Source organism: Danio aesculapii, chromosome 3, assembly GCF_903798145.1.
Source record: "Danio aesculapii chromosome 3, fDanAes4.1, whole genome shotgun sequence".
Classification (NCBI taxonomy): Eukaryota; Metazoa; Chordata; class Actinopteri; order Cypriniformes; family Danionidae; genus Danio; species Danio aesculapii.
In genome coordinates this window covers 9945913-9964994 of record NC_079437.1, presented here as the reverse complement: position 1 = coordinate 9964994, position 19082 = coordinate 9945913, and the positions used below count along the sequence as shown (strand labels likewise).

At 36.7% G+C, this 19082-nt stretch overlaps 1 protein-coding gene across 1 annotated transcript in view; it reads right to left on the bottom strand.

Annotated features, from left to right (window-relative positions):
* glis2b (GLIS family zinc finger 2b) overlaps positions 1 to 14173 on the bottom strand; it is a 97874-nt gene extending 83701 nt beyond the window's left edge. The window contains exon 1 of the mRNA XM_056453110.1: positions 13416 to 14173. The gene's annotated coding sequence lies outside the window, so the exon portion shown is untranslated. The remainder of the gene's footprint in view (positions 1 to 13415) is intronic.
* Positions 14174 to 19082: the final 4909 nt, after the last annotated feature.

Genomic DNA, 19082 nt, shown 5'->3' with positions numbered 1-19082 from the left:
GAGGCTCGTTCTTTATCCTCGCACTGCAGATGGTCTGTTAAACTGTTTTCTCGCTAGTGAAGCATTCAGTTTTTCCTCTTACAAAGTCCACCATGTAAATAGCAAACACACCATGGCATGACACAACTGACTCTTTAAGGGAATAGGAGATGAGACTCGGTTTAATGCAGGTTATGATCAAAACACACCCAGAACTCAGTAAGAGAATAAGCACAACCCTGTTAGACCATGCGCCAGGGCGCAGAGCATATTTTTTCGACTGTAAAATAGCAAAAGTGCATTCGGACACCCTTAACGTTTTTGTGCCATGCGCTTTAGAACGTATAAACACAACAACACAAGACAAACAACGCAAACCACATTCAGCTACTAGCTAAACTATAATGGTGGCCAAACAAGTGCAACTTCAGACACGAGTATTAAAATGACCCAGTGTTGTACAATGTCTAATATCCAAAGTCAAGCTATTCCTATTAACATCATACATCTAGCACACAGGTGTCAAACTTAGTTCAGCTCTGTACATTTTAGTTCCAACCTTAATTAATCACACCTGATCAAACTAATTAAGTTCTTCAGGCTTGTTTGAAACCTACAGGTAAGTGTGTTGAAGCAGGGCTGGAACTAAACTGTGCAGAGCTGCAGCCCTCCAGAGTTTAACACCCCTGATCTACATAATGTTTAAAAATAAAATAACAGTTAATTCCACTTGAGTGATGGTTTCTATTACAAAGCTATGGGAGAGACTATCATTTTTAATATATTTTTGTACATTATTTTTGTATGATGATTTGTTCTGTAGATAATTGCAAAAAATATTGAAAAAATGGTTTAAAAAATTGAAAAAACGGCTTTTATTCTAGCTGAAATAAAACAAATAAGACTTTCTCCAGAAGAAAAAATATTATCAGACATACTGTGAAAATTTCCTTCCTCTGTTAAACATCATTTGAAAAATGTTTGAAAAATTCACAGGAGGGCGAATAATTCTGACTTCAACTGTGTTCTTTATTGTGGAACTCGGAATGTTTCCGGAATCCCTGTTCATTTTACTGTGGAATTCCACGTTCCAAGACTCTTCGTCAAATTCCCAGCAGCTCTGACCTCCCCAGACCCTCCTCCCACCTTTTAGCAAACGCTAAACATTTATTCCAAGTGGATGTCAGCTGTCTGTGTCCTGAAGTAACGCAGAAGACCATCTGAAATTCCCATCATTCAGGCCATCTCATGCTCTCAATTCCAGTGCAGAAGCTCTTGAGGTTGTAAATCGTGAGAATCCCGGGTGTCGTTGTGAAAGCTGAATGCCCTGTATGGGGCTGCAGCTTCTAAATACCTTACGGGTTGTTTAATTGTGGCTTTAAAAAAAACATAAAGCAAATTACTTGTTGCCAGTTGATATTTAACAACCAACAGAGACACCCAAGAATGCACTTTTGGTAGGATTGGAAATGGCACAAATAATAATTCTGGATTTAAATACTGTCTTAATTTTCTCATGTCTTTGTAATTAGTTTTTGATTTATTTGTCATATTGTTAAATGTGCATATACACTCACCCGCCACTTTATCTAGTACCAGGTTGAACCCCCTTTTGCTCTCAGAACTGCCTTAATCCTTCGTGACATAGATTCAACAAGGTACTGGAAATATTCCTCAGAGATTTTGGTCCGTATTGACATGATAGCATCGCACAGTTGCTGCAGATTTGTCGGCTGCACATCCATGATGTGAATCTCCTGTTCCACCACATCCGGTGACTGTGGAGGCCATTTGAGTACAGTGAACTTATTGTCATGTTCAGGAAACCAGTCTGAGATGATTCACGCTTTATGAAGTGGTGCATTATCCTGCTGGAAGTAGCCATCAGAAGATGGGTACACTGTGGTCCTAAAGGGAAGGACATGGTCAGCAACAATACTCAGGTAGGCTGTGGCGTTGACATGATGATCATTTGGTACTAATGGGCCCAAAGTGTGCCAAGAAAATATCCCCCACACCATTACACCACCACCAGCCATACAAGGCAGGATGGATCCATGCTTTCATGTTTTTGATGCCAAATTCTGACCCTACTATCTGAATGTCATAGCAGAAATTGAGACTCATCAGACCAGGCAATGTTTTTTCAATCTTCTATTGTCCAATTTTGGTGAGCCTGTGCCAATTGTAGCCTCAGTTTCCTGTTCTTAGCTGACAGAAGTGGCACCCGGTGTGGTCATTGCTGCTGTAGCCCATCTGCCTCAAGGTTCGACATGTTGTGCGTTTAGAGTTGCTCTTCTGCATACCTCGGTTGTAACGAGTGGTTATTTGAGTTACTATTGCCTTTCTATCATCTGGAACCAGTCTGGCCATTCTCCTCTGACATCAACAATGCATTTGCGCCCACAGAGCTGCCGCTCACTGGATATTTTCTCTTTTTCAGACTATTCTCTGTAAAGCCTAGAGATGGTTGTGTGTGAAAATCCCAGTAGATCAGCAGTTTCTGATATACTCAGATCAGCCAGTCTAGCACCAACAACCATGCCGCGTTCAAAGTCACTTAAATCACCTTTCATCCCCATTCTGATGCTCGGTTTGAACTGCAGCAGATCGTCTTGACCATGTCTACATGCCTGAATGCATCGAGTTGCTGCCATGTGATTGGCTAATCAAAAATTTTGCGGTAACGAGCAGTTGTACCTAATAAAGTGGCCAGTGAGTGTATATCTTGTTAAATATTGTATATTTAATATAGATAGTTTACCCAAAAATGACTATTTCTTTCTTCTGTTGAACGCACTGTAAAGATTGCTGGGTTCCACACAGTTTCTTCATGTTGTGTCAACACATATCAATTAACTTATTAGTTTTTACAAATTTAAGTTGATTGAACATAAAACAACAAGTTGTCCCCCAAAAAACTCAAGAATTGTGTTATTTCTGCTCATTTTAAATAAGTAGTTTGAAGGAAACATAAATACTGCAGAAGACAGAATTTCATTTCTGGAGGAACTACTACTTTTAAATATGGGCCTGTTTCTCACAGATGAATATAGTGCACTTTTATGGCGCTTTCTTTACTCTTTTTAATGTTTCTCAGCCTTGGCGTTTGATCGTGAAGCTGGCATTCCACTGATTCATGGGTAAACCTCCGCCAAACATCTTCAAACACTGGCCAAACCAAGCACTTCATTTGGTCTTTTGTCAAATGTTGTGTTTAGGCCTTGCAGCGTGCACACACAAGAACGTGTCCTAAGCCTCGGCGTATTCTCTCCGTTTGGCCCCACGTTTGAGTAAAGACCGGAGCCGGGGGCCTCTCTTTAGTCACTGCGCATTAGAGAGCGTAATGGGCATGAATTCACACGAGCGCTTCAGGGTGGGTCATATTTGGCAAACCGTTCTGAGCATAGACAGGAACAAGCACTATATTCACTGGCCAGACCCCTCACAAAAAGTATACGCCAAAGACTCAGGGTGCCAAAGATCTCAGATTTCTGCACCGTTCAGCTCTGCTTTAGTGTACAGATTCTCAGTTTAATAGCGGGACAGAAGTAGAACTACTCTGGGGTGCATTTCTGAAAAACATCACTAGCCAACTAAGGTAGCTATACAACCATAGTTCGTTGATTTGGTGTTTCCCGAATCTGTCATTCCAATGAACATTCGCAAACTGTGTTGCAAGCTTGTGTATTTGCAACTACACCTCTAGAGCTGTAGTTAGAAGCATAGTTCCTGGCTGTGTTCTATTCCCAGTTATCCCCCCTAAGCCCTATTCCTTTGGAATGTTCCAACATCTAAACTTGGAATGATTAAAAACACATTAAAGTCATCTTTCCACATGTAATTTGCTTTCAAAGTATTTTAACAGTTCAGTTTTAGCGATCTTCATATTGACAGTTGCGTTCCCTTCATAGTGCACTTTGAAAACATTTATGCCATTTTGAACACAGCCGTGCCTCATGACAAAAGAAATAGGTGACCTATAATTTAAAAATCTTAATGGTTCTGTGGGTCTCGTCTATAAAATCTGATCTTTATTTTGTATTCTCTATTGGATTCAGGTCAGGTGATTGGCTGGGCCATTCTACAGCTTGATTTTCTTTTTCTGAAAGCATTTGAGAGTTTCCATGGCTGTGTTTTGGATCAATGTCTTGCTGAAATGTCCACTGCAATTTCATCTTCATCATCCAGCTAATGTAGATGTTGGACTGAAGCAGCTAATATTTATTTACACTGAGGAAGGGCAGAGGGTTGCTGATGAAATACTGAGAGATTTCAGCTGCTGTCTGGGCTTTCCATGTCTTTCTAACCTCCCTTTCTTCATGTGTTCAATACTTTTTTCCCTGCGTCATTTTATTTTATTACGCTTAACTTCAGTTATAATCTAATTAGATTTGTTTTCTTTGCATATATAGATTTCTTTGGTTGTTACCAACATCTGGTAAAAGAAAAAGTCAACAGTTAAATATACTGTATATATACAGTTGAAGTCAGAATTATTAGCCCCCTTTGAAGTTTTTTTTTTTTAAATATTTCCCAAATGATGTTTAACAGAGCAAGGAAATTTTCACAGTATGTGTGATAATATTTTTTCTTCTGGAGAAAGTCTTATTGGTTTTATTTCACCTAGAATAAAAGCAGTTTTTAATTTTTCATGAACCACTTTAAGGTCAAAATTGTTAACCCCTTTAAGCTATATATTTTTTCGATAATCTACAGAACAAACCATCATTATACAATAACTTGCCTAATTACCCTAACCTGCCTAGTTAACTTAATTAGCCTACTTAAGGCTTTAAATGTCACTTTAAGCTGCATAGAACTTTCTTGAAAAATATCTAGTCAAATATTATTTACTGTCATCATGGCAAAATCAAAACTTTAAACAAATCACATAGCTTTTCTATTCCCACAGATGATTCTGTCATTACCCCCTCCCTTCAGTTTATAATTCTGGGGGTCATCTTCGACAGCACCCTTTCATTCACTGCACATGTTAATAATGTCACCCGGTCTGCCTATATCCAGCTTCGAAATATAAATCGTTTACGTCCTTCACACCTCATTCAGCTGCCATTCTTGTTCATAGTTTAGTCACATCCTGTTTTAGATTACTGTAATTCCCTTCTGTTTGGCCTCAGTAATAAAACTCTTCATAAATTACAACTGGTCCAAAACGCTGCAGCCCGTATTATCACAAAACCCCCTCTATCTGTCACATCACACCCATTCTACAACAGCTTCACTGGCTTCCCATCTCTTTCAGAATTATTTCATTTTTAAAGCCATCCACAATCTCGCTCTTCCATACCTTGCTAATCTTGGTTATATCGCCACACCTTCTCAAACACTCAGGTCTTCTTCTAATATTCACCTCACTGTTCCCTCTGTCCACCTTGTCACCATAGGGAGCAGATCCTTCAGCCACTCTGCTCCTCAGCTTTGGAATTCACTTCCTCCGGATCTCCGTAATTTAGACTCTCTTTTACAATTAAAATCCAAACTCAAAACACATCTGTTTAGAACAGCTTATTCACTTTAACCCGACTGTATTTTTAAAATTTGTATTGTATTCTATTGACTTTTATTGTGTTTTTATTTACACTGATTGTTCTAGCTGTCCTGTACGGTGACATTGAGTGTCACGAAAGGCGCCTTTAAATAAAATGCATTATTTTATAGCATCATTATTATATATAATATTAATTTGGAATATTATCAAAATTATTCGTGAAGGTAATATAGGCCTTATGTGTGCCGTTTACATATATATTTTAATTAATATGGAAAACGAGTGCATGTTTTTACCAAAACTAATATAATTTTTTTCAATGTGTGTAAAACAATAGAATTTGCAAAAAGAAGTTGTTACTTCACGTTTAGAGCGTGATTATGAATGCTTTACGTTATAACTAACGTGGTGTAAACGATGGATCTGCGACAGAGCAACTGAGGTTTTTGGAAACACTCGTCACTAAATTCTTTTCCCAAACGATGCACCGAACTACAGTAGATTAGCCGTGAGCTACATTGTTGTTTGGGTATCCTGGACGATTAATCGAAACCGAAATTCATGAGCTATTGAGCTTATTTGGCGATTGTTTTTGAACTTCAGATTCAGCTGCTTATGGGAGAAATTAATAGGAACAATAAACGGCAGAAAACGATCAAACTTCTTGCTTAACAAACAAGTGTGTTCATGACTATACATGAAAAGAAGAATATATTTTTTATATTGAGCTGACAAGCGTCACTCACTCGCTTTCCTTCAGCTTATTCCCTAAGTTATAAAGGAGCCACCTTAGCAGAATGTACAGCCAGCATAACTAATTTCTATCAAATAAATAGGAAATATTTAGTGCACTGATGTTTTGTTAAAACTGTAGTTTTGCTTGCAAGAAATGGCAATTGTTTCCCATTGAATTGACAATGAAATATTAAATTATTCTGTTAGCAAAAAAAATTTACTTTCAATTTTTATGAAACTTATATTAAAGCTGAAATGTGACCTTTTTCACAAGATGAATTCGTTTTCAAGCAATTTGTACAAGGATTTTCAGTTTGAAGTATTCCTCAAATAACCATAAACAGTTTGTTTCCTTTAATTATTTTAATATGAAGAACAGAAACATGCTCTTTCATTTGAAAAATACCTTTAATAGTTGACTGTATGTACAGTACCAATAACATAATGAACTATTGACCTTATTCTTCAAGTAAGAGCAGGTCAATCTTTTTGGCTCGAGACTTCCGGTCTCGTTCACTTCCATTCACTTTTTGGATGTTAAAACGTCTCGTTCTACTGCTTGATGCTGCAAACTGATATTTTCTTATGATATTATTCTGCTTTGTCTGTATAGTCATGAACACACTTGTTTGTAGAGCAAGTAGTTTGACCGTTTTCTGCTGTTTATTATTCCTAGTCATCTCTCTAATAGGCAACTGAACCGAAAGCTCTGAAACAATCGCAAAGGCGAGCGCACTTTCACATTGCCAAATAAGGTCAATATGATAGTGGAAAAATAAGTAAATAAATAATTACATTAAAAATAAAATAATCGTTCAATGATCAAAATTGAGGTGAAGTGTTCAATTAATCAAGGTTTTGATTTTAGGTCTTAGCCAGAAGCATTCACAATGGGTTTAACTCCAAGATGTCTTTGAGCACATTAGCAGAGCAGGTCTAAAAGTTTCCAAAAACTGTTTAAAACAACCCAGGCTCATTCTGAAAATGTACCACTATATTCATTTTTGGTGAGTGCCATATACGTCCCAGGAGGTACGTTTTTTTGCGGTTTATAAGTTCGCGAATCCATCAGAGGCCGCTGTGTGCTTTTTGAGATCTCAAATTTCTCTTTTGAGTGCCATTCGCGCCTGCTGTTCTCCTATAAATCTACCAGAGGCCCCTGTGGACTGACTGACTGACCGACTGATTGACCCACCCTTCTCCTTCCCTAAACCCAACCAATAGTGTTTTCAAAAGCACAGATTGACCCGCACACCCACTTTCCTAAACCCAACTGACAGTTTTAAAAAGCAATCCAGAAAAAGAAAAGCCCTCGCCTGATTTTTACCACGCTTTCAGATTTTACCACATTCTCACCCTGTTCAACTTGTTCATTTTATCTTTTGGCTTCTGTTTTAGTCTTACCCGCTTTCTGGAACTGTTCTTCAACAGACTCAAACCCCATCGTCATGTTAACTCCTCTCTGCATCTCAAGTCCGCGGTCGTACAAGGCGAGCTGACTGGACAAACTGGTAACAGCGGGAAAGCCACCCATACGAAGGTAAGCAGTCAGCTGGTAAGCGTGAAAAGGAACAATGTCATACCGCCCTGTATCGTTCATTTTAAAGACACAATGTAGCCATACGTACTTCTGGCTCCATAATTTGCGATCTTCAGAAATGTATATAGGGCTACGTTTTCCTATATTGGTTTAAAAGTGTTTGCAGCGATGCCTTAAGTACCTTTTTGCTTCCACAAAGAACCTTTCAGTTCTAAAAAGAATGGTTTTTGTGTGAAGAACATTCTAAAAGCTTCTTCAGTTCTTCAATGAACAATCAATTCCAACAGAGCAGTTAAATTTTTTAGTGAAGCACTCTAAATGACTACAAACTTGTCACTCGATACTAGGTAAAGTGTTTAATTAATCGAGGTTTTCATTTAAGGTCATATCGTCCAGCCCTAATCAGGAGCGTTCGCAATAGTTTCTTTTTTCCAGGATGTCAGTTTTAGCACATCGTCCAATGGCAGAGCTTGTCAGATCACACAGCAAAAACACAAGTCAACGCCAGCATGCACAGCTGGAGGAGAGCATACGGTGAACTGAGGACTCCACGGCAATAATATGAGATGTTTGCACAGCAGCATAAGGCAGAAAGCTGTGCACATACACACACACACACACACACACACACACAAGAGTATGAGATTGCGTGGATTTCCCCAGGGAATGACATCTGGCAAGTTTGAGTCTCTTTAGGGGCATTTCAACAGACATACAAATTATTCTAAACAATAAAACAGGTTATAAAATAGGGCTGTTCAATATGACAATATCATATGGGTAAAATAAAAAGTCGTTTCACGTTTAGCTCTATCGTTTATTTCGTGGTGTCACAAAATATGTTGTTTGCCGTAATATTTTATCATAATTTAAATGAGCGCAATATTGCCTATACATTACAACGATGCAGACAGAAACATGTATAACAGCATCGTGAGAAGGTTGCCATCTTGAAATTACAATGTTTATATTTGCATTTTATTTAGTGATATTTCATTATTTATTGTGGACCTGCAATCATTCGTTTCTGAAGTGTTTTATATTTTATATTTCTACGTTTTTATCAAACATTTGCTCAAATGACAAATGTGATCATGTGACTTCTGACTACATTCTTTAAAATGTGAAAAAAGTAGTCATTTACATGTGGTCAATGTATAAACTATTAATAGATTGAATTTATAAAAATTGTACTATATCGAGATATGTGTCGTTATTATGATATAAGTCATCTCATAACATGATAACGATTTTAATTACAATAAAATATCATTTCTGTAAATTCAATCAATTAATAGTTTATTTATATTGACCACGTATATATATATATATATATATATATATATATATATATATATATATATATATATATATATATATATATATATATATATATTTACGTATATGTATATTCAACACATTTCTAAACATAAAAGTTTTAATAACTCATTTCTAATAACTGAATTATTTTATCTTTGCCATGATGACAGTAAATAATACTTGACTAGATATTTTTCAAGACACTTCTCTACAGCTTTAAGTGACATTTAAAGGGTTAATTAGGTTAACTAGGCAGGTTAGGGTAATTAGGCAAGTTATTGTATAACAGTGGTTTGTTCTGTAGACTATTATTAGCCCCTTTAAGCTATTTAAAATAAGTCTTATTTGTTTTATTTTGACTAGAATAAAAGCAGTTTAAAAATTATTTAAAAAAAATAGCTTAAAGGGGCTAATAATATTGACCTTAAAATGGTGTTTAAAAATTTTTAAACTGCTTTTATTCTTGTCAAAATAAAACAAATAAGACTTCCTCCAGAAGAAAAAATATTATCAGACATACTATGAAAATTTCCTTGCTCAGTTAAACGTCATTTGGGAAATATTAAAAAAAGAAGGGGCTAATAATTCTGACTTCAGCTATATATATGTATATGTATTATTAATTAATTGAATGTACAGAAATTATACCATATTGTGATATATATTGTTATCATTTGTCATCTCATATACTAATAACGATATATATCATCACATATATATACTATTTATTGATTGAATCTAAAGAAACGATATATTTTCGTGTTATATATCATTATCATGACATAAGTCATCTCATATCATGATACCAATACATATTATAATATAGTAAAATTTCTGTAAATTCATTCAGTTAACTGGTTATATATGTTGACCACATATTAGTGTATATAAATATTAGGGGTTGAACGACTTCAGATTTTTGGAAGTCATCTTTTATGTTATCAAAGTCTAGTCTGCATCGACTAGTTGCAGGAAATGCTGTTTGACAGCTCATAAAACAACATAAATGCAACATTACCAATGACTACTTTTAGTGCAAAACAAATGCATTGTCAGCACTTTAATTTTGTTAATAATGCAACATTAGCACCCGGGCTAATTTTACTGCTAAATAAATGCATCTTCACCACGTTCACCGGGGATGATGTTTACACACGCTGTAAAGTTTGTCACATCTCCACGGCTGCGCACTTCTGCATGCTTCACGGTTCATTCACAAAATATCTCCGCGTCTACACTTCGCAACAGCCAATCACATTACTTTTCCAGGGTTGCGTAAACGTGATTGGTTAGCATATGCTCTAGGGTATTTGTAAATAATCTGAGGGCAGTTTCATTCAGTGAACCTACCTTCGTCTGTAAAGCTGCCATGGAGTTCAGGTCAAAAAATATGTGAACTGCGCAGCAGATTGACTAGCCGCAGTGTCACGGCAGAGCATTAAAGTTGATTAGTCGACTAGTTGGTGCAACCCCTATTAATAATATATATTCATTCATTTTCTTTTTTGGCTTAGTCTCTTTATTAATCTGAGGTCACCACAGTGGAATGAACCGCCAACTTATCCAGTATATGTTTTACGCAGCATCTGCCCTTCCAGCTGCAAACCATCACTGGGAAACACCCATACGCTCTCATTCACACACATACACTACGGACAAATTTAGCTTACCCAATTCACCTATAGCGCATGTTATATTTTTTTTAACTGAGGGGTAAACCGGAGCACCTGGAGGAAACCCACGCAAACATGGGGAGAGGAGAACATGCAAACTCCACACAGAAATGCCAACTGACCCAGCTGGGGCTCGAACCAGCAACAGCCGTCTTGCTGTGAAGCAATTGTGCTACCCACTGCACCACCATGCTGCCCCTATATATATATATATATATATATATATATATATATATATATATATACACACACACTGTATTGTGTATATATACAATACACTGTAGAGTATATATACACTAAAAATTTATTGGATTTACAGAAATGGTACTATATTGTGATATTTATTAGTACCATGATACGAGATTACTTATCGCAATATGAGATTTTTGTCATATCGCCAAGCCCTATTATAAGACAACACACACTGAGGTCAGATGTCATGCAAATCATTGCGCAAACTTGCCCAGGCTTAAGAAACAATCAGCAATCTCAAAGGCATCCAATCGGCCCCATGCACAAGCCTCATTCCAGAGCATTTTTGTCCCCCCTGGAGCGAGATGCCCCCTCTCGCAGTTGGTTAACTACGTCCTGGCAGGCATCTTCTTTATCAATGGCCCCATGTGTAGCAGCCAATGAGGACGGGCTCCTTTCCAAACCACATCTCAATGTGCTCACAATTAAGCTTAGGGACACTGGAATTGCCTAATTGGATGATGGCCGCTTTATGTCCAGGCCTAAACCGCTATGGACAATAAGAGTAACTTTGCCAGAATGCATCATATTTGGATGCAAAATTGCAGCTTTTTTTTTTCTCCAAACACATTTCAGTATGTAATTTGCATCACGCTCTTAAAAGCAAAACCTCACAGCAGTGCCCTAGAAGGACCTGTATGAGTTTCACATAGAAAACTTTCAGTGAAGAATGAAGAGAAAGAAGCGCTTTAATAATCTAGAGGAAAGAAAATGGTCGAATGAAAAGATTCTATGCATGTTAAAAGTTCATCGTCAATGAAAATTAACCATTGTTAAAAGATTCCAAAACAGAGCCAGCAGGCACACAACGTTACAAGATGTAATATTAGATTAGATTTAGGTCGTGATGTCAGGTGACCAATATTCAGTGTCGAGGCAGCGTTTAAGGACAACGTTATTTTGACGTCCATTTACGATCAATAAATGATGTTGATGTTTGTTGAATTTAGTGACCAAAATCCAGCATTGAGCCAACATCTTAAACCAACATCATATTGACGTCAAATACTGACATTTATTCGCCAGGTATGGCACCTAAAATGCAAAATCTGATAGACGTCACAGTGGTAACGTCCAAACAATGTCAAGATGTAACGCCATTAGACGTTGATATTTGGTTGATTTTAGGTTGGACGTTGGACATTGACGTCAGCCTGACGTTCGGTTCTGATGTCAACCTGATTTTCATTTCCAAACAAAATGCAATGTCCCCATGACGTTGGGGTTCAGTGTCAATCTGACGTCATGTTGACGTCCTGTACCTGGTGAGTTTCATAGTGATTCTATAAGATGCTATTAATGAAAGTTATTCCTAAAAGAAACATTTTTCTAGGTATGAAGAGCATTGTAATATAAAAAAAAGGTTCTTATGGTAAAGGTTCTTAAAGAACCATCAATGAAAATGAATAAACATTGACGGTTTCCAAAAGTTTCCACAATTGAGTTTTCGTAGTGCTTCTGCAAGGTGCTACAAATGAAAGTTTTTTTCTTAAAAGAACCATTTTTGTCTTGGTGATTAAAACTTTTCCACTATAAAGGACATTTTGTGCAATCAAAAAAAATCAGTGAATGTTCTTTATGGAACCAACAATGAAAATAAACAACCATTATTGTTAAAATGTTCCAAAATAGAGCTTTTATAGTGATTCTCTATGATGCTATTAATAAGTTATTCCTAAAAGAACCATTTTACTGATACAAAGAGCTTAATAATAATCTAAAAAAGGTTCCATCAATGAAAATTCAAATTAACGACAAAATATCCAAACGTTTCCAAAATTGAGTTTCGTAGTGCTTCTGCAAGATGCTACAAAATTTTTTTTTTTTAAAGAACCATTTTTGTCTAGGTGTGATTAAAAAAATTTCCACTATGAAGGACATTTTGTGCAATGTTGTCTACTTGTAACCATCAATGCCAGTGAGAAACTTTTATTTTTGTTAAAAAGTGTCTGAAACGATGCACAAGTACCTTTCTGGTTCCACAAAGAACCAGTTCTAAAAAAAGAACTATCTTTCCGTAGTGTGAAGAACATTCTAAAAGGTTCCTGAATGGACAATCAATTCCAGTAAGGCAGTTACATTTTTAAAAAGGCAAAGCACTCCAAATGACAACAAACTCATCACATGATACTAGATTTACAACGTGCTCTCCGACAGGCTGTCTGCTATTGAAGTGCATTAGTGAAAGCACGTTTCTCATTCTTTGAAGGCACCACAGGCGTCAACTCCAGCAGAAATACACACATACACACTCCTGGAAAATAGGTCAGGGTCTTTACGTTACCCTAACTGACCGTAGTGGATGGACAAAGCTAAATAGACATGCTTATATTGGCATGGTTAATGCACTGGAGATCAATGATGCAAGGTTGCCCTGCCATCTGAGTTCATTAGACTGACTTACCTTCAGTGAAACCTCCTGGATATATCAGCCGAACGCTGGTCTCCACCTTAAACTTTCCAGGGGGAATGTTTGCTCCAATTCCTTGGGATTGCAAAATAATGACTCAGTTTTTTGTTGTTTAAGGAAGGGCCCAGCAGATTATGCAGAAGGACCTGTAGGGCACTGTCACCAGTGGCTGAATAATAATCTAGCGCCGTCTGAAAGCATCAGACTGTTGTCTGGACACGCATGACAGTGTTGCAAAAAAGCACAAAACTACCTAAAGAAAAGCCGTCGATTTTGAGTAATTGCGATTATTTAGTTTCAGTCAGTTTCAGGCCATGAAGGTCTCCTCTTGAACCAGTGAAACCCGTAAAATGCATGTGTCAACACCGAGAACAGTGTCCGTTGTGTCCCTCTCGATTAAGCACTAAAACAAAACAAAACAAAAAACACACACATTGATCGCAGTGATCGTCGTCTTGGCATCAAGGTGCATCGCTTGCCGGTCTAGAGGGGGTTTTAATGGGTGGTCGTGCGCAAATAAAAAATAAAAAGGCGATGGAGAGGAGACGTCCCCTTTTCAGCTTCGTGTCCGGATGGTGTCTCCGTGTCGTGTTCGCGGTCGTGTCCAGTCCTGGGGCTTTAATGTTGTCCGTGGAGACAGTGTTGGGTGAGGTGGGTCTCCAGCACCCCGGACGCGAGCCTGTCCGAGTCTCCTCTCCTCTCCTCGGGCGCAGCGGGCGGAGGATCAGCGCGGACTGACGGCGGCTCTGCCAGCTCAGCGCATGTGTGCTGCTCCGCCCCGCCAGAGGAGCAGGAGGAGGGGGGGTTGTGGAGAGGCCGTCCTGGGCGCACATCCAAACAAACTCCCCTCCATCTCCCGCTCTCTCCCTCCAGCGCCCTCAGTATTTTTATTGGCATGGTAATAAAGCTTTTTATCGCCGAAGCTTTAATAAACATTACCTCCTTAGACCCTTTCTTTAGATCTATTCTTCTGGGTTGAGCATTAGTGGACGCTTTTGATGAAGATTGTGGATTATTATTCATATTATGAAATAACAAGTTAATTAATTTATTTTGTAATAAAATATACAGTTGAAGGGTACATTATGAGCCCTCCTGTGAAATTAATTTATTATTATTTTTCACATATTTCCCAAGTGTTGTTTAACAGAATAGTTATGGATTAATAATGTTCACATTATTTCCAACTATATGTATATTTGGGGGTCCTAAGCAATTCCAGCCATGGGGCCCAACAGTTTGTACTTTATGTTATTCTTAATTGGTTTATTTAGCTGTTTTTTGTTCTTATATCACTCAATCTCCTTTCTACATTTTGTCTTTATGCAAAATAATAATAACAACATGTACAGGTCTCAAATTCCTGGAGGGCCGCAGCTCTGCAGAGTTTTGCTCCAATCCTAATCAAACACAGCTGATCCAACTAATCAAGGTGTTCTATTAAGCAGGTGTGAGTTGGAGCTGCTTGGAGCTAAACTGTGCAGAGCTGTGGCTCTCCAGGAATTGAGTTTGAGATCATTGATGTGAAGCAACTTGTAAAACTTTTAAAATGATTTGTTCACTTAAAATGAATTCACAACTAAAATAATATATAAACTATTTCATTTTAAAACTAAATCTTCTGCTAATTTGACTGCTGGACTGCTCCATGATTGAGGGTGGGGGACACATTTGCGCAGAAGTAATAATAATCATTAAATGTTTATTTCTTTAGACCCTCGTCACACAAAATATGATAGAAAATGATGATATATATAATTAATAGGTATAATTTATACTTATAGGTATTTATTAGGTGGACCTCAGATTTCCTGGGGCCTATGCGGCCGCTTACCCTGCTTATTGGTTAAATCCGCTTCTAATTTGAAGTCAAAATTATTCGCCTTCCTGTGAAATTGTTTTAATTTTTTTTTAAATATTTTCTAAATTGTGTTTAACAGAGCAAGGAAATTTTCACAGTAATTCCTATAATATTTTTTCTTCTAGAGAAAGTGTTATTTGTTTTATTTTGGCTAGAATAAAAGCAGTTTAACATTTTTTTAAATCCATTTTAAGGTCATAATTATTACCCCCACTTAAGCAATGTTAGTTTTCCATTGTCTACGGTACACAATTACCCTAATTTGCCCAGTTAACCTAGTTAAGCCTTTAAATGTCACATTAAGCTGAAAACTGTCTTGAAAAATGTCTAGTAAATTATTATTTACTGTCATCATTGTAAAAATAAAATAAATCAGTTATTAAAACTATTATGATTAAAAAATAAAAAATACTGGTTGCCTTAAATTTAAGCTGAGTCCATTAAACTTATATTATGTAAACTGACTTATATCAGCTTGCGTAACTTATAAAATTAAGTTAGAACATCATTAACTTAATCTAATAAGTAGCAATGAACTAAAAGCATATGTTGTCATGACTAATTGATCATATAATTGTTTACAGTGAATGATAAACAGCACTTGGAACATGTTTTTTTTTTTTTTTTGTCAAATAATTTTGCCTTAAACTTTATGTAATTATCCAAAATATTACTTAATTGATTACATACATGATATTGTTATGGAAGCAGACGGACAAACAGGGTGAGTAAATGGTGAACGATATTTATTATAACAGCAGAGCAACAGAAGGATAACAATGGGAAAGTGAATGAAGCTCAGGTTGATCGAATAGTCCTTCTCTGGAGCAGGATGGATGACAGACACTGAGGAAGACCGAATGCACACACCAGAGGGCTTGCGGGGGAAGACAGACTGACGAAACACACAACTCTGACAGGACACTGGGAACGCCGGACAAACTGGAAGTAAACAGGTAAGTAACAAATGACGAGTTTAGATGATAGTGAATACCAGGAGGGTACTCTCTATGAGTCCGCTTCGTAGAAACGAGCCCGGACAATGAGTGGTGTGAGGTGTGTGCTTTTGTAGTGTGCTAGAGTGATAGGTGCAGCTGTGCATGATTAAAACTCAGGTGATGATGCTCGCTGTGTGATATTGGTGGAAGAGCCTGGCCAATCCGTGACAGGTATACTGTAGTCGACATTAAAAAAAATAACGTTTTCAGATAATTAAATAAATTCATTCATTCATTTTCTTCTCGGCTTCCCTTTATTAATCTGGGGTCGCCACAGCGGAATGAACCGCCAACTTATCCAGCATGTTTGACTCAGTGGATGCCCTTCCAGCTGCAACCTCATTCACTCTCATACACTCTCATTCACACACATACACTACGGGCAATTTAGCTAACCCAATTCACCTATACCACACGTCTTTGGACTTGTGGGGGAAACCGGAGCACCTTGAGGAAACCCACGCCATCATGGGGAGAGCATGCAAACTCCACATAGAAATGCCAACTGACCCAGACGAGGCTCGAACCAGTGGCCTTCTTGCTGTGAGGCGACAGTGCTAACCACTGCACCTTCGTGACACTTAATTAATTAAATGATATAAAAAATTATAAGGGGCATCACGGTGGCGCAGTGGGTAGCACGATCGCCTCACAGCAAGAAGGTCGCTGGTTTGAACCTCGGCTGGGTCAGGTACATGTGAATTGAATAAGCTAAATTGGCCGTAGTGTATGTGTGTGAATGAGAGTGTATGGGTGTTTCCCAGTGTTGGGTTGCAGCTGGAAGGGCATCTAATGCGTAACCCATATGCTGGATAAGTTGGCAGTTCATTCCGCTGTGGCACCCCTGATTAATAAAGGGACTAAATCGAAAAGAAAGTGAATGAATGAAAAAAATATAAGCTAAGATAATATAGGCCACACTCTTAAAGCAAGTTCTGGGTTGTATTAAGGAAACACTGGGTCAAATATGGACAAACTGAACCATTCAGTTAAAACTGTAATTCAGTTATTTATTTTTAATTAACCCATATTTTACTCAATAAAATTATTTTACTCATATTTTACTGAGCATTGGGTTAATACAGCACAGCATATTTTAGAGTGTAACACCTAATTTTATATTTAATATAACACAATTTGTAATGTTTATTTACACATTATATCACATTTATGTATATAATTGTTGTTAACATCAATTTTATTCACACATCTGCTTGGATTAATTCATTTTGCTCTGTCACAGACAATATGTACATACAAATGACATAATTCCATATCAGATATATTACAATGATATAAACACATAATTTGGTCTAGCGTAGTGAATATTATTGATTTTTAGATACTTCCTGATAACATTGTGCACAATACATTGTATTTATATAATATTATTGAAATAAATAAATAAGAATAAACCTATGTTTTTCTTTATTGTTGGATAATTTCCAAAATATATATTTTGTCATGTTTCAATCATATAAATGATAATATGGTCAATGATGATAATAGATCATTAAAAGTTTAATTAAAAATAAGTGTATAATAAAAAAAAGATTTACTAACAAACAATAAATGTTCAACTCCACAGTCTGATAAAATAAAAATATATGATTTAAGATATTAAAGTCATATTTAAATATATACAGTTGCAGTCTGAATTATTAGCCCCCGTGTTTATTTTTTCCCCTCCAAATTCTGTTTAACAGAGAGAAGATTTTGTCAACACATTTCTAACATAATAGTTTTAATAACTCATTTCTAATAACTGATTTATTTTATCTTTGTCATGATGACAGTAAATAATATTTGACTAGATATTTTAAGACACTTCTATGCAGCTTAAAGTGATATTTAAAGGCTTAACTAGGTTAATTAGGTTAACTAGGCAGGTTAGGTTAATTAGGCAAGTTATTGTATAATGATGGTTTGTTCTGTACACTATCGAAAAAATATTAGCTTAAAGGGGCTAATAATTTTGACCTTAAAATGGTTAAAAAATTAAAAACTGCTTTCATTCTAGCCGAAATAAAACAAATAAGACTTTCTCCAGAAGAAAAAATATTATCAGACATACTGTGAAAATTTCCTTGCTCTGTTAAACATAATTTGGGAAACATTTAAAAAAGAAAAAAAAAAACAGGGGGGACTAATAATTCTGACTTCAACTGTATATATAATAATACTAATATAAAAATTCACATATGTCAAATATAATATGCTAATTATTCAAATGACAATTGAAAATGTTACATACTTTAATTAAAAAATGAAAACATAGTGCAGTATGTACTTAAAATGTGCTTCAGTTTGTACTTTTTTGTAGTTCATATATTAATTTTTTTTCATTATTTATCATCTTTCTATGCTGTCACACTAAAAGTTATTTTAGACATTCTTCAGTACTGCTATCGTTTCTGAAAGTTATTATGTTTTTACTTTTTGCAGTGTGTCTACATCCTTATCAGTGTGCGTTTTGTGTGTTCTGGTTTCATCTTTCAGGTAATTGGAGAGTAGCAAGTGTTTGATTTCAGCTGGAGATGTTGGTGAACATTGAAAACCCCTTAACTGAAGGTAATTAAGTCACGAGACGGACATGATTTCATTACCTTTATATATATTTTGTTTAGCCTATGGGAGGTTGCGCAGTGGTTAGCACTGTCGCCTCACAGCAAGAAGGTCGCTGATTTCAGCCTGGGGTGGGTCTGTTGGCATGTCTGTGTGGAGTGGGCACGTTCTCATCGTGTTGGCGTGGGTTTCCTCCGGGTGCTCCGGTTTCCCCCACAAGTCCAAAAACATGCGGTA